Source organism: Maniola hyperantus, chromosome 14 (genome assembly GCF_902806685.2).
Source record: "Maniola hyperantus chromosome 14, iAphHyp1.2, whole genome shotgun sequence".
NCBI classification, from domain to species: domain Eukaryota; kingdom Metazoa; phylum Arthropoda; class Insecta; order Lepidoptera; family Nymphalidae; genus Maniola; species Maniola hyperantus.
The window spans coordinates 12,683,614-12,700,371 of NC_048549.1; the positions used below are offsets into that span (position 1 = coordinate 12,683,614).

At 38.0% G+C, this 16,758-nt stretch overlaps 1 protein-coding gene across 2 annotated transcripts in view; it reads right to left on the reverse strand.

The window, feature by feature from the left end:
* The window catches only part of LOC117988434 (mitochondrial cardiolipin hydrolase-like), a 182,911-nt gene that overhangs the window by 163,223 nt on the left and 2,930 nt on the right, over nt 1-16,758 (reverse strand). For both annotated transcript variants that reach the window (XM_034975581.2, XM_069503126.1), the window contains exon 4: nt 15,914-16,184. The gene's annotated coding sequence lies outside the window, so the exon portion shown is untranslated. The remainder of the gene's footprint in view (nt 1-15,913; nt 16,185-16,758) is intronic.

The window sequence follows — 16,758 nt, forward strand, 5'->3', positions numbered from 1 at the left end:
TCTGTTTTCCTCGTCGGCTTATGGAGAAAATTCTTAGAACGTAGAAGGCAATTTATTCTGCAAACACCTCGAGCCTCGACTAATATTTAGAAGGTTATATCAACTTGAACAGTTGCGTCCGCGAGATGAAGTGACAACGGCGTAGGTGTTACATAATAAATAATAATCCTTAGAATTTGAAACCTTCCTTGAAATACATAGAACGCGATTTTGTAATAATACTAAAGCAATCCGATAGGTAGAGTCCTTTTCATGAAAGAACGCAGACGCAGCGCTGTACTCGCGTGACATAATGTCGTAAAAAATTTACCTATTTTACATTTAGCATATGTAAATCAAATAATACTATTTCCTGCATACTTCGATGAAACAATATAAGCTCTCAAATTGTATTGTCAAATTTAGTTCCAAAAATCACCGCGGGACTTCTTTCATGAAAAGGACTTTAGTTACAGAAAGTAATGTACATCGGTCTTAAGAATGACATTTCGGATTGGTAGGGCGTATGTCTCTGTCACTCATACCTATATGACGTTTTTTCGGTCTCAACGACAGAGGCAACGCTCTAAAAATCTGCTATCTCGTTCTAAAGGTCGATGTACATTACTTTTGGCCGCGTACTGTACAAGTTACAACAATAGGTACCTACATCCGTGTATTTTCTTCATGTTCTTTTGCAAAAGTAAAGAGCTATGTTCGGAGTTTCTCTACAGTCTATCAAAAATGAGAAGATCCGTAGAAGAACCAGAGTAACCGACATAGCTCGACGGAGTGCGAAACTGAAGTGAGATAGGCGGCGCACATAGTTCGAAACATAGTAGTCATTGAAATCCCGCAAGGTACTGGAGTGGCAACCTAGCGCCAGAAAGAGCAATTTTAACGGACCTCCTACTAGGATCCTAGGTGGACAAACACCATCAAACGAGTTACAGGACTTGCAGGGAGCCGCTGGATCCAGATGTCGTATGCAAGTCCCTACAACACCTATGTCTTGCAGTGGATGATAGGTTGATGACAATTATTGGAACTTAAGAAAAGCTATGAAAATAAAGCCATCCTCTGTTTGTGTGGGCTTTGAGGAAACATTAGGCCGTGATTACACCTGTAAGTTTTACTCACGTAAGTAGCTTACGTTTTTTTTTTGTTGATGTAGCTGCAATCAGTCGACAGACTATAATCAGGTTTGTTGTTTTCTGTGACTTTGCCAGATTGGAGGGCCACTATCCTCAAGTCTGTACAGTATCGAGCAGTCTTTAGAGTATATTTGCGCGCTTCAGTCGCTTTAAGTGGCTGTATGCCAGTGAATTGGGATGTCTTTGCAGTCGTTTCCGATGTTTGTCTTTATATTTATTGATGATTTAAATACGTTAGCGGCGTTTTAGTGGGTTTAAAAAAAATTATTTAACTAAAAATTAAAAACTACAATTAATTCTTATAATTAACTAGTATAGAATTCTCTCCGAAGTTAGGACAAGAATTAACAAATGTATTTAATTTTACTTATTAGGAAATATCCATCGCGACCTCAATAGATGTTTGGTTGCATAGGTGGGGCCGTGCAACGTCTGCAATACTCATAGGGCTGCGATATGTAATTATTTCTTCAATCACTGTTGTTATTAATTGACAACAAATTTACTGCGCTATATGTACTTAAGTATATTAGGAATAAGCCTGTAAAGCTAGATGTAAGTGTTGCAAAAAAAAAAAATAAGAGCGTTTACATTAGTAAATTTTAAGCTACTTACGTGAGTAAAACTTACACGTGTACCCGCGGCCGTACGTTAATAATTCAATGTGTGTGGGGATGGTGTGGGGCTGTTGGGTCCATTATTTTGACGTTACGTCAAAACCACTTTTTCTACTTACGTCAGATTAGGCTAAAAATACATATCTGTGCAACACAATGCATCAGAAATAACGCGATTTGTACAAGATAATACCAGTTTTGTCCCCTAGACAAGAGAGGATTGTTTTTTTTCTCTTTGTCCATCAAATTGCGCCACAGAAAGACACACGTGCTGCCGAAGAAATTACGGGCCAGGCTGTTTCGATATAGTTTAGATTTGCCGTAACGTGCAAAGTTTCGTAGGGTGACCATTCGTTTCGTTTCGTTTTGGAACTGTAAGACAACATTTTTTTTAATTGAAGCTTGCATACATAAAGCAAAACAAAAATTGTAACTATGATAATAAAAGAAAGGGTGAGAACTTAGGAAAGATCTTGAAACTTACAAAGACAGTAAGATGAGTCTAAGTTGGTGCAGCGGTAATAATCCTGGCCGAAGTCCGAGTTCCGGCCAGAGCGGCCAATCTCAACGAAGACAAGCCAGAAAATATATAGATATAGTGCGCAAGTTTGCTCGGGAATACATTTGGACTGTCTATTCTCTCATCTCACATAGATAGGAATTATTACTCATATCTAAATATATAAAAGGAAAGGGTGACTGACTGACTGACTGACTGACTGACTGACTGACTGACTGACTGACTGACTGATCTATCAACGCACAGCTCAAACTACTGGACGGATCGGGCTGAAATTTGGCATGCAGATAGCTATTATGACGTAGGCATCAGCTAAGAAAGGATTTTTGAAAATTCAACCCCTAAGGGGGTGAAATAGGGGTTTGAAATTTGTGAAGTCCACGCGGACGAAGTCGCGAGCATAAGCTAGTTGATTATATTGTAATAGACCCAAACTCCTTACTACGTGCACCGCCGCCGTACCGGAACACTAAATCGCTTGTTTCCCTTCCGAAGTGAGTCCCACAGAATCTAAACGTAACGTAGTCACATTAGCCATAAGTAAGCGGTATCCGCGCCGCATGCGGCAGATGTCCGTACACCGAAGGCTCCCTCCTTTCAATTGCCCTGATCTTACTATTTTACCATTTTTTGCACAGAACCGATAGCGATCGGGCCATTGTGATGCATTGTACATGTTGCATTGTGCTATGCATTGTTGGAAATTCTAAGATTTCTGGGATTTCCAATAGCAATTTTCTGTGATGTTTTTCTAGAGATTATTCAACTGTGGGAATGGCTCAGGATTATGAGGGGCGATTGTGTAGTTGCCGAGTACAGGTTACGAGAATTTGAACGAGTACGGAAATTATTACGGTATGGGGTTATTAGTTTACTATGGACTTGGACAAGTCGATGCATTAGACTCGATATATCGCCGCGCCCAAAGAATTATTCGCGATCAATCGCTTACACAGACGAAATTGCTCACCTTACAGCACCAACACAATAATAATAGTAATAAAATTTCAACCCCCTATTTCACCCCCTTAGGGGCTGAATTTTCAAAAATCCTTTATTTGCGGATGCCTACGTCATAATAGCTATCTGCATGCCAAATTTCAGCCCGATCCGTCAAGTAGTTTCAGTAAGATAGATCAGTCAGTCAGTCACCTTTTCCTTTTATATATTTCGGATATACTTTGGAGTGTGCTCAGGAACTTCACTACCTTGATCCTCCTTCACCGTTCTACCACAGAACAGCGAGAAACCGTGAACATTGACACCCTTATTTGGTCGACACCCAATCTACTCAAATGAAACGATTTTGATACGAACCGCTAAGGTGTGGCATGCCCTTCCAGCGTCCGTGCTTCCTGCCAAGAAGGTATTAACTTAAATATTTTCAAGGCAAAAGTGAACAGGCATCTTCTAGACAAGCATACTCCAGCCTTTTATTTCGAGAAGAGAGAGAGAATTATGCAAACGAAGTCGCGGAAGAAAGCTAGCTTGAAATACGTAACCAAATTAATTTGAGAATAAGAAGTAACCAAGTATCTATACTCGTTTAAATCTGAAAGCGAATATTATTTATACAAAATTTCAAAGATTTCAAGTCCCCTTCCCAGAATCGCGAGTCACTTAAAATACCACAACTAGGAAATTACATCATGCCTCATTTTCGCTACGAAAAGTATTCAAAATATCCGAATCAAGCAATATCTTAAAGCCTGAGGGTAAACCCGCACTGCAAATTTCACAGCGCGGTTGTTTGTCGCAGAATTGAGTTATATTATCGTTATAGGAATTTATTTGAAAGTTAATTAAATATAGAAGCAGTATGGAAACGTAAGTGGGTACTCACTTAAAATTAAATATCACTTGCTTCAACAGCGATGGAAAACATCGTTGCATACCTGAGATTTTTTCATAATCTTCTCAAAGGCGTGTAAAGTCTGCCAATCAAAGTGGACTATGACGTGAACCTTTTTCATTCCGAAAGGATACTCGTGCTCAGCGGAGTGCCAGCGATGGGATTAGACTTAGGCTGAGATCGTTTATGCGCACTTTTACTTTGCTCAGGCTTAATATTGAGTTAAAACGAAACAGATTTATGTAAGAGATATATTAAGTCTAAGCAAAGTCAGAGTGCACTCTATAGATCTCACCCTTAGATCAAGGATCAGGCTGTGCTACGCTCCGGAGCGCAATGCAGACCAATCCTTAATTCTTAAGGATTGAGATGATGATAATAATGGTGATGCAACCTCGCGCGTGCAACCAAATACTCTCGAATGGCATTCATAAAATTTCCATATGTCGCAGAGTTCTGTGGCGAAATTCCGCAGTGCGGGCTTACCTTAGGCCATCCATGGGGAGAGATTATATTTAGCATGAAAACCTCCTCGTTTCCGGTCTAGACGCTCGCGTGTACTAACGATGTGCATTACCTACCGCTAATATGTTATTTAATGTTCGATTTTTACATAGAAATCCCCTTTGTCGGCTGAGGTGCCGTGGCACGCGAAATTAATGTGTCGAAACGGGCCTTATCCATGTTTTTGCAAAGCTTTAGGCTACGTTGAGACGGCAAAAGTTATTCCGTATATGATACCGTACACGAGATTCTATCGAATAGATCAGTGGCAGCAGAAAATATATTGAACTAGCTTATCCCCGCGACTTCATCCGCGTGGACTACACAAATTTCATACCCCTATTTTATCCTCTTAGGGGTTGAATTTTTAAAAACTCCTTCTTAGCGGATGTCTACATCATAATTGCTATCTGCATGCCAAACAGCTCGATCCGTCAAGTACTTTGAGGTGTGCGCTGAGAGATCAGTCGAAGTCGCGGGAATAAGCCAGTTTAAATATAAACTGCTTGTTCCGTAACGTAACGATGGATATAAAAACCAAGAATAAACAAATAACAATTTCATATAATATAATACAGTAATCATTAAACCGTCATGTAAAACTTGAATTGATACTTCAAAACTATTACTTACCGCTTCGTTTTGAAATAATTAAAAAATAATTAAAAAACGTGCCATTAACAACTCTACGCATTCCTTATTCGGCTTAAGCTCGGTAGGAATTGCGATGAGCGTTTAAGTTTCTTCAGGCGTATATTCTACCGTTGAATTTTTATGTATAATAATTCCTCAAAGACCGTAAATATGTTTTTTTATAGGCGGACATAAAATTATATTTAATAACGCGTGCGCGCCGCCAGTGTTGCTAGAGCAGTGAGGGTTTGAAGCTGTATTTTGATTTTTGATAATTTGTAATCTTGAAGAAGTGATTTTTAATCTATGTAAATGATTCATCTATAGATAAACAAATATCTCGCGATTTCGTCCGCTCCGTCTACGGGACAACGATGTTTTCCTACGGGCAGTTCATAGAAACATAAAAGCACTGCTTACCCTAGCTAAAATAGCTCAATGCTTAATTTGCATTACAGCCTGCCATTAAATAGGTACCTTTCTGTAAAAACTGGCTGTAAAAAGTAGCCTGTTTCCTCATTGGTTTCCTCTTGCAAAATATACGATATATTGCCAATAAAGATTAGTTCAGGTCAAATACAGACAGACAGACAGTTTAGTTATCCGAAAACGAAAATATGGAATAGAGGAGTGGATTTATATGGACAACTAGTTGATGCCCGTTATTCATCCGAGTGGGTTTAGGAGCATATTATGAATACAGTAAAAAAATATGGATTTAAAAAGATACCTAGTATTCTTGCTGGTATCAGTTACTTAGTTACTTAATTGTTATACAAAAAACCCATTTGAATATTTGCCTGAAGTTAAAACCAATGTTATTTTAGGACAATACGTATATCAACCCATTCAATTACCGAACATAATGATTGCTCGGCGCCTGCCGGGTGTCTTCTGTCTGTGTTCTATCCATTTTTTTTTTTTTTTTTTTTTTTTTATTCATTATAATATGAAATTCATTTTGTAATGAAGCCGACGTGGTAACCACTTTAAAAAATGTGTAACTTCTGCTAACTTTGTAGGTATGTAATTCTATCTATATATATCTTTTGTCATTATTATGTCTGTGTTAAAACATAGACTGTAAAAATTATTAAAAAAAAAAATGTGGCAACTCTTTGATTTTCCGGGACAAAAAGTAAGCTTAAATCAGTCTCCAGGATGCAAGCTGTCTCCGCACTCGTAAATATTGGTTAAACGGATGGGCCGCGAAAACAGATAGGTATACAAAAACAGACAGACAGACACATTTGCGAATTTATAACTAATATACTATTAAGTAGGTAGTAGGCAGTGGCGTGCAGCTCATAGAAGCATAAACGCACTGCTTACCCTCATTGTAATAAATCAATGCTTATTTTTCATTATAACCTGCCGTAAAATAAGTTCATACCTAAATGCATACCCTGGCTTGAACTCCTGTGCACGCCACTGGTAGTAGGTATGGATTAGTAGGGATGTAAAATAAAATTTCTTGTTCGTCGTTTCTAATTGGTACCAATAGACGTCCCCTGCTCGACGTATGTACGCGACAGGTTGAGATAGCAATCGGGGAGGGAACGACCCGCACACCCGCACAGCCCCCGCGTTAACCCGTTACGGGCAAGCGCGGGTGACGCGCGGGTATGCGGGACGTCCCCCCGCCTCATACCCCGATTGCTATCTCGACATGTCGCGGACTATAGGTCTCTTGCTGGCATGGGTTTTCTCAGGACACGGTCTTATGTAGCTTATGTCTTGAAGCTATAATTAAAAAGCTAATTTCTGTTCGATTTGAGTTCAAGTTTGTTCTAGAAGTTGAATGAGAATGCAATTTAGGAAAACAGGGGTCGTATTTACCTAACACTGAAATTCAAGATGTCAAAAAAACAAAAGAAATCAAAAACATGGCACGCGCCCGCGGTCAAACAGTCTTAAGAATGGCAGCAGGCCGTTAACCATAGATTCAATAAAAAAACCGGCCAAGTGCGAGTCAGACTCGCGCACTGAGGGTTCCGTATTACAATCGTATTTTATCGACATTTTGCACGATAATTCAAAAACTATGATGCATAAAAATAAATAAAAATCTGGTTTAGAATGTACAGGTGAAGACCTTTCATATGATACCCCACTTGATATAGTCACTCACTTCGAAAGTTGAAAATACTAATTATTAGTTCATGACCACAATAAATTTTTTTTTGTGTGATCTAACCCTAAATTCACCGTTTTCAGATTTTTCCCCAAATGTCAGCTATAAGATCTACCTACCTGCTAAATTTCATGATTCTAGGTCAACGGGAAGTACCCTGTAGGTTTCTTGATAGACAGACAGACAGACAGACAGACATACAGACAGACAGACAGACAGACAGACAACAAAGTGATCCTATAAGGGTTCCGTTTTTCCTTTTGAGGTACGGAACCCTAAAAATAAAAAAAACATGACGCAATTCCTTCTTTCATTCGTTCACTCACTCGTTTTAGGCTGTATGCATTGTAGTGTAGAAACGAAAATGCTTTTCGGGGCCCGCCGAGTTGAAATTTGGGTAGTGGGTACATATATAATGTACCTACCCGATATTGCATTCAAGGTGCACTTTTTTCTAAAGCCCCGTTTCTGCGAGACGGTTTTTGTGCAAAATCTTACATCTATTGTACAATGAAACCATACCTGGCAGCGCGGACAAAGCTTTTCAAGAAAAAAATCGGAGCGACTCGTCGCACCTGGTTGAATATAATCAACCCAAAAGGTCGTAACCGCCGTGATGGTGTCTATCCTAAATCTTTTTTATCCTCCAATAAATAGAGGCCTAATTGCTTAATACGGGCGGCGAATATACAGTATTAGTTATAGGTATCTGAAGATGTTATGTTCAATAATAAGAGAAGACATTTGAGTTACGATATGTCAAATAGAGCTTGGGGATCCGCTCTGATTTTTTATATTTCTTTTTAAAGGCAGGTGATGTTACTGTTATAGAAAGCGTAGAATTCAATTATTCGCCTATTGACAGCGAGAATATGGCCGTCTTTAGTCTCGTTGCCAAGCGAGGACCCCTCCAGAACAGGCGCCTCGGTCGCATTAACGCACTTCTACAAATTGATCGTAAATTCCGATGAATAACTGAATAATATGAATTTGAAGTGGTTACGCCTATTTATTGCTGTTTTTAGGAAGTCGTAAAACGTATTTTATAGGCTATAGCGCTCTAGGATGCTTTTTCATTTAGCATTTTAATTTCGCAGACACGCACTCAGGTTTTTCAAAGCATGGTTGAGCAAAGTTTTTCCAATTTCTGATATTTAATCAAGGACATTAATGAGGTTTCTGAGGTTCTTTTAACGACGGTTTATGTATTCAATAGCGCTATTGATCCGATAACTCAAGACAGTGCGCTTCTGAAAAACGCAATGCAAGATAAACTCCGTTTAAAATTAACTGGCTAAATTATCGATTTCATAAAGTTATTTGACGTTTCATCTGTCAGTAGGTAGTTCATGGTTTGCGTAATTTTAGATTAAAAGTATTTTAATAGTAAGTTGTTCTTTACTTTGCAAAAACAGTGTTTAGCCACTTATTTAGCATAGAAAAAAATACTAAGTATTATTAATAAAACTAGTGTTGATGGCGAAATAAAATAATAATATATATGCATTTCAACTCGTTTCCTGTAACAGACCCATCTAGCGACAGAATAATGAACTGGTTATCGGTTTCATAGTTATTGTTGTATACAGAAACGCATGGACAGTTAACCGACGTTTATCCTATACATAACTTTATTGAATCAATAGCTAATGAGAACATAACTGGCGAGTTCACAAACCGGGCTTTAAAGTAGTACTTAATTGGGGCCTAACAGTTAATAGTTTACCTGTAGTATGTAATAAAACACCATCTTTCCAATATATTATCTGATAATCACACAGCCTTGCGTTTGTCTTTGTTCATTTGTTATCAATACAATCGCAGGCCGGCCTTCGGGATTGAATACTTAATCTTGCTTTCATACACAACAATTACACCAAAATGGACGTACGTATATACACTTAATCGATAGCTGTAATAGTATATTATACCTATCGATTAAGTACTTACTTAGTCTTAAGTCTTTTTCGAGTCTTCTTAGAGTTAAGTCTTTTTTATTTATTATTCACTAGCTTATGCTCGCGACTTCGTCCGCGTGGACTACAGAAATTTCAAACCCCTATTTCACTCCCTTAGGGGTTCAATTTCCAAAAACCTTTCTTAGCGTTGCCTACGTCATGATAGCTATTTGCATACCAAATTTCAGCTCGATCCGTCCAGTAGTTTGAGCTGTGCGTTGATAGATCAGTCAGTCAGTCAGTCACCTTTCCTTTTGTATATTTAGATTATAGGAAAACGCTTGATCACAATCACACCTGATGGAAAGTGATGATGTGGCCTAAGATGTGACGCGTTTACCTAGAAGATGCTTATTCACTCTTGTTTTAAAGATACCCGGATTGTAATTGGTAGGAAACACATATCGTGGAAGTGTATTCCAAAACCAAGGATTGATGACGCAAATCGTATTCGGTTTAGTCGGTTAGTCGGTCCGGTCGGTTTAGTCGCGACTATACTTTCAAACCCCTATTTTACCCCCTGAGGGGTTGAATGTTCAAAAATCATTTCTACGTCATAATAGCCAGCCCGATCCGTCTAGTAGTTTAAGCTGTGCGTTGATAGATCAGTCAGCCACATTTTACTTTTAAATATAGATATATCTACATGTGACTGATGTCTTATAATCTAAATACATATTATAAGATAATCCTTTACATTATAATAAAATTTCTCAATAAGTTTACGTTTTATTACATTAAGTACTAGCTGATGCCCGCGATTTCATCCGCTTGGAATTAGGTTTTTTAAAAATCCCGTGGGAACTCTTTGATTTTCCGTTATAAAAAGTAGCCTAATCACTCTCCAGGTCTTTATCTATACCCATGCAAAAAATCACGTCAATCCAACGATCCACGTCAAAAAGGACAAACCAACAAACCAACAAACAAACACACTTTCGCATTTACGATAAGGGTACTGATAAGTAAGTACGCGAACGCCGCCGGCGGGAACGCTTAGTTAAACCCTTTATCGCGACATATCAGTCGCATATCAAAATGCCTCTTTATGAACGCAACTTCCTCCACTTAGTATCCATTTCTGGATGCGTCCGGTGCAGTTACCCTTCGGCTCTTTGTTTGTAAATATAAAAACATTTTAATATGTAAATCGGTGCGTGACTCACACGGCTTAAGGGGTAAAGGTGCCACACAGCTGGGCTTATACTATTCTTGTAGTTTCTAGTAAGTAAATTCGCAGGCAAGAGCTGACTTGGCCTTAAACGAATAAATAAAAAACCGGCCAAACGCGAGTCAGGCTCGCGCAACGAGGGTCCCGTACTACAGTCGTATTTTTTCGTCATTTTGCACGATAATTCAAAAACTATGATGCGTAAAAATAAATAAAAATCTGTTTTAGAATGTACAGATGAAGACCTTTCATATGATACCCCACTTGATATAGTTATCTCACTTCGAAAATTGAAAATACTAATTATTAGTTCGTGACCACAATTTAATTTTTTTTGTGTGATGTAACCACAAATTCACGGTTTTCAGAGTTTTCCCCGAATGTCAGCTATAAGACCTATCTACCTGCCAAACTTCATGATTCTAGGTCAACGGGAAGTACCCTGTAGGTTTCTTGACAGACCGACAGACAGACAGACAGACAACAAAGTGATCCTATAAGGGTTCCGTTTTTTCCTTTTGAGGTACGGAACCCTAAAAACCGGTCAAGTGTGAGTCGGACTCGCACACGAATGGTTCCGTACTATCGTTCAAGATTATGTTATATTACCTAGGTACATTTTAACTTTTTGAATTTAAGTACCTACATGGCGGCCATTTTGAAATTTTTATTAATTATTTGTTTGTTGAAGTCGCAGTAGAAATACACAATCAGTGAAAATTTCGTCTCTACCTGTTACGATTCACGAGATATAACCTGCCGACAGACACACAAACAAATAGATGGACGGACAGTGGAGGCCTCCCACCATACAAACCTGGTACTTTCTGTACAAAAAAAGAAACCGAAAACAATAAAATGCTCGTAAGATCATGTCATTTACGAGAAAGAAGTTTATACGGAAAGGAATCAGTTAAACTAGAATTAGGTGTGTAAGTTGTGTATCACACGATTATCCGCCGACAACGATCTTTACGACCCATAGTTACGCGCTATGGGTCAAAGATTGTGAAATGTTGTTTACGACTTTACTTATTTAACAAAAAGTTGATGTGTTCCGTATCATACAATACTAACTACTACAATAATTCTACTAAATCATTGGCTTATTCCCGCGACTTCGTCCGCGTGGACTACACACAGTTCAAACACCTGTTTTACTCCTTTAGGGTTTGATTTTTTTAAAATCCTTTCTTAGCGGATGTCTACGTCATAATGGCTATTTGCATGCTAAATTTCAGCCCGATCCATCGAGTAGTTTAAGCTGTGCGTCGATAGATCAGTCAGTCAGTCAGATTTTCCTTTTATAATTTATAATAGGTAAGTACTAGCTTATATTTTGTCCGCGTGGACTACACAAATTTCAAACCCCAATTTCACCCCCTTAAGGTGACGCAGGACGCTCGACCGAAATTGGCAGCGCACGTGGGCAACGTGTTTGCTTTTCACTTGACATTGTATGAGAAAGTTGAGAGGCACGATGATTATCACTGAAATCAAGCGCGCGAAAAAGGTTTAGGAAAAGTATTTTTGAGAAAAAACTACTGAATTTATGTTTGCAAAGTAAAGTTATTTCAACTAATGAATAAATAAACTACGTCTAATGATAAATTGTTTTACAATTTTCATATCCCTAATCTTATTTATTTACGCCTAAAGTTGTCATAAATTTAGTGTTAAAATAGGAATCTTTTGAGGCTCGTAACTTTTAAATCAATATTTTTTTCAATGTTTTAGATATCATTGAACCTAGATAATGACGAGATAAATCAATATAATTCTTAGTTTTGTGCGTACAATATCGAATATTGTTGTATTTTCCCTCCTACGTTTGTATGGAGAAAGCACCGAACTGAGTCCCCTTAAGGGCTGATTTGAACAAAAAAATCCTTTCTTAGCTGATATCATACATATATATATATATAAATAAATAAATAAAATAAAATAAAAATCTTTTTTATTCGAATAAACTTTTACAAGTACTTACGAATAGTCGGATGCATCTACCACTGGTTCGGAATGCCATCAATATCATATCATAATGGCTATCCGCATGCGAAATTTCAGCCCGATCCATCAGTAGTTTGAGCTGTGCGTTGATACATCAGTCAGTCAGTCAGCTTTTTCTTTTAAATATAGGTATATATACATATAGATCTTAAATATCTATAAAACTCATGTAACGATAGAGCTACATCTGTATGTTCATCATCATGATCACCGGCTTGCTACTGAGCACGGGTCTCCTCTCAGAATGAGAATGGTTTGGCCAGTCTACCACGCTGACCAAGAGCGGATTTTCAGACTTCACAGAACATTATGGACAACTCTTAGGCATCCAGGTTTCCTCACATTTTCCTTCGCCGTTAAAGTAAACTTAACATTTTAATTGAGAAGGTCGCACGTCTTAACCACTAGGCTATCACTGCAGTAATTTATATCTTAGGTATAATCAAATTATACTGTTCTACTTGCCTATACTACTTACTTAATAGTTTTGCTTACTTAGTAAGCCAAATTGTAATATCTATTAAAATTGCATAAAAGCTTTAATTGACTTTTAACCTAGTAGGTATCTACTCGATCCTGATAATATATGTTAGAAAATGTATACATTATAATTTATAAGTCATTGTAGAAAATCAAATAACTAGGTACGGTCTACAGCTAAGTTAAGTATTCATCTCACATGCCCACATCTCACACATGCATCTTTTGCGATGGTACGGAACCCTTCGTGTGCGAGTCCGACTCGCACTTGACCGGTTTTTCGCAACAAGCATAATAAGTTATTTATTATGCTTGTGTGTTAATGGTGTGTGTTAGGTTGGGCACCAGTAGTTGGTCACCATTGGTCACCAGTGTCAATGGGCAGGGCTGGAATGGCGACCTCGCACCGGAAGACGCAGCGTTAGAAGACCCCCCACTAGGTGGACGGACGACATCAGACGAGTCGCAGGGAGCCGCTGGATTCAGGCGGTGCAAGACCGTGGCGTGTGGAAGTCCCTACAAGAGACCTATGTCCAGCAGTGGACGTCTATCGGTTGATGATGATGATGATTGGTCACCCATCCCCACAGTTCTGTTTACGGAACACTAAAATAAATTAAAAAAAGCCCTAATAAACGCAGTTAGTATGCCACCGCGATCCAACGTACACCTTTATAGCACCTTCCAGGAATATGGGAGCATTATTGTAATAAAACGTTTTGTTTTGTATACGAATGAGGTATCAAAGGAAAGTTATAAGCCCTTGGTTAGATCAAAAGCGCGGCGGCGGGCGGTGTCAACTAACTTGAGCGAAATTGCGTCAAGAATGTTTATTAACAAAGCCATTGCCTGGCAACTTATGGCAGGCATAGTATGCTTGTCATAGGTACAAAACGTGAAACAAACTATGAGACACGTCCATAAGGAGCCGCTGACAGCCGCGACTGATAGATGTGCACAGTCATTTGGGACGCGGCTTGTGAGATATCTCTCGGACGTCCGAGCGCTCAAGGTTACGTCCGCGACTTCGTCCTATAGTTTGCACAGTTCAGTGTACTATGTATTATCCAGATACCTTAGTCGCGGCCGTCAGCCGCGTCCGTAAGCGTCCGATAATTTGTGTCCGCCTTTATTATTATTACTAGTATAGGTTGCTAGGTAACGCTCTTTGGCTTTGTTAGTAAACATTCTTTATGCAATTTGGCTCAAATATAACTGCCGCTTGCCGCTGCATCTGACCATAGCTTTAAATGTACTTACTAAACTAGTAGGTCTTGGTAGCTAGTGGAGTCAAAAGTGACATTTATTGCACAGTAAAGTAAAGGATTGAACGGTTGGGGAGAACTGGTCTAGAGATGACAGAGATATAGACAAGAGTGAATAGGCATCTTCTAGGCAAGCGCGCTCCATCTTAGGCTGCATCATCACTTGCCACCCAGGTGTGATTGCAGCCAAGCGCTAGTCTATAAAAAAAAACCGGCCAAGTGCGAGTCAGGCTCGCGCAATGAGGGTTCCGTACTACAGTCGTATTTTTTCCACATTTTGCACGATAATTCAAAAACTATGATGCATAAAAATAAATAAAAATCTGTTTTAGAATGTACAGGTAAAGACCTTTCATATGATACCCCACTTGATATAGTCACTCACTTCGAAAGTTGAAAATACTAATTGTTAGTTCATGACCACAATTTTTTTTTTTGTGTGATCTAACCCTAAATTCACGGTTTTCCGATTTTTCCCCAAATGTCTGCCATAAGATCTACCTACCTGCCAAATTTGATGATTCTAGGTCAACGGGAAGTACCCTGTAGGTTTCTTGACAGACAGACAGACAGACAGACAACAAAGTGATCCAATAAGGGTTCCGTTTTTTCTTTTGAGGTACGGAACCCTAAAAATTAAAAAAAAAAGATTTGACCATGTACTTACTAATATGGCAAGAAGATGGCAAGAATAACACCTGCGTTCAAATTAAGAATAGCAAATGACCTGACAACTGTCAAATGAAAAATACTGTTAAATTATTCATTGTTATTATATTATGCCTATCTTTGATTTCTGGCGACGCCGCCTGCCGTTGCGTCTGACCATAGCTTTAAACTGACCTACTAGTGAGCTACTAGTACGCAAGACTTTGTAGCCGTTGGAGTCAAAACTGACATTTATTGCTCAGTAAAGTAGAGGATTGATGACTGTGCTGTGTTATATTATTTATTACAGTTTTCTCTTTAGTTATTACATTAGACGGACCTGACCTAAGACTGTGGCAGTACCTGTATGCTAAAACCTAAGTAAGTACCTACCTAACCTACCTACATTGTCGACGAAGTCGCTACTTATTACAGAAGTTCTTCCTAAATAGAATTCAAACTTAGGTAGTAGGTAGGTACCCACGTAAGACTTGAAAGACTGTAGTCTCGAAAGCGAATCCCTTTATTTCCAATAATATTTTTTGAATGAAAATGAAAATCTTTTTTATTCGTATAAACTTTTACAAGTGCTTACGAATAGTCGGATGCATCTACCACTGGTTCGGAATGCCTTTATTATTATAAATTATATATAGAATTATTTATTATACTTAGTAGATACCTACTAGTAACTAGTTACTTACTAGTAGTAAGTACCTAGTTATAATATCCTTTTTCTTCTCTTAATTCATGGCTTTTCCAGTGTCCAATTAGCGTTATGCACTTCGCTAGTCTCTACCTCTAGTAACTTGTAAGGCAAAGAGGAGATTGGCCGATATTTTTTCTTGTACTTTGTGCTAATTTTCTTAGTTCCATAGTCTTAAATCGAGACATAGAACACCATCTAACGTAAAACTGAAAACTGCTAATAATGCTACTCTCCACTAGATGGCGGTATTCTAGTAAAAAAATAAAATAATTAACTTACCAGCGCCACCTAGTGACGAATAGCGGAATTCCCTCACTTGCTCAGCAATGCTAACAACGCCATCTATTGAGAAACACTGCATCCAAAAAACGCACTTTTTTCAAACACAATTATTTCAGCCAAATAATCTGCTGGCAACTTCACACACTTAAAAATACTTGTTTCACGTTTTAAAATTACCATTTTGGTGTATTTTACGTTGATACACTTGGTGAAAATTTGTTGCACTAAAACACTTGCACATGTGGTGTTGCATCATTGGCGCATACAACTGTAACAAAGAAAGAGGTTATTAGAATATGGCTGAAATAAATAAGTACTTATCAATCGGCTTGAACACGGGGTAATAAGGTCTTATAAAACGAATAAAGTTGAGAAAAAATATGGTTCGACAAAAAAAGGTTTGACGATAGAGAAAAATTATATTTTTTTCATGGATTACCATGTGATATCTTGAATAACATGTGATAATTTTAATTATGAATTTGCCAATAATGTTTAAGTGATTCATTATCGATTGATAAAATAAGAGAAGTACAATTTTCCTCGGCAAACGAAAAATTAAATCAAAAACATTTTTTTTTATAAAAGTATTGCCACAAATGATACTATTTAAAATAGTAACTTTCTTACTTAGTCTTTACAAAATGATGTCATGATATTCAAATAAAATTGCACGTTGCAATGATGGAGCAATTTTGTAACCCAAAAAAAATTGATAACCACACTTATTTTTAATCACATGTTGCCTTAAAGTGAAGATTGAATAGACATTTGAACTAGAGTTTCTTCATTAAATATCGTATATTCCAGGTTTAATGCAATGGATGAAACATAACTTGTAG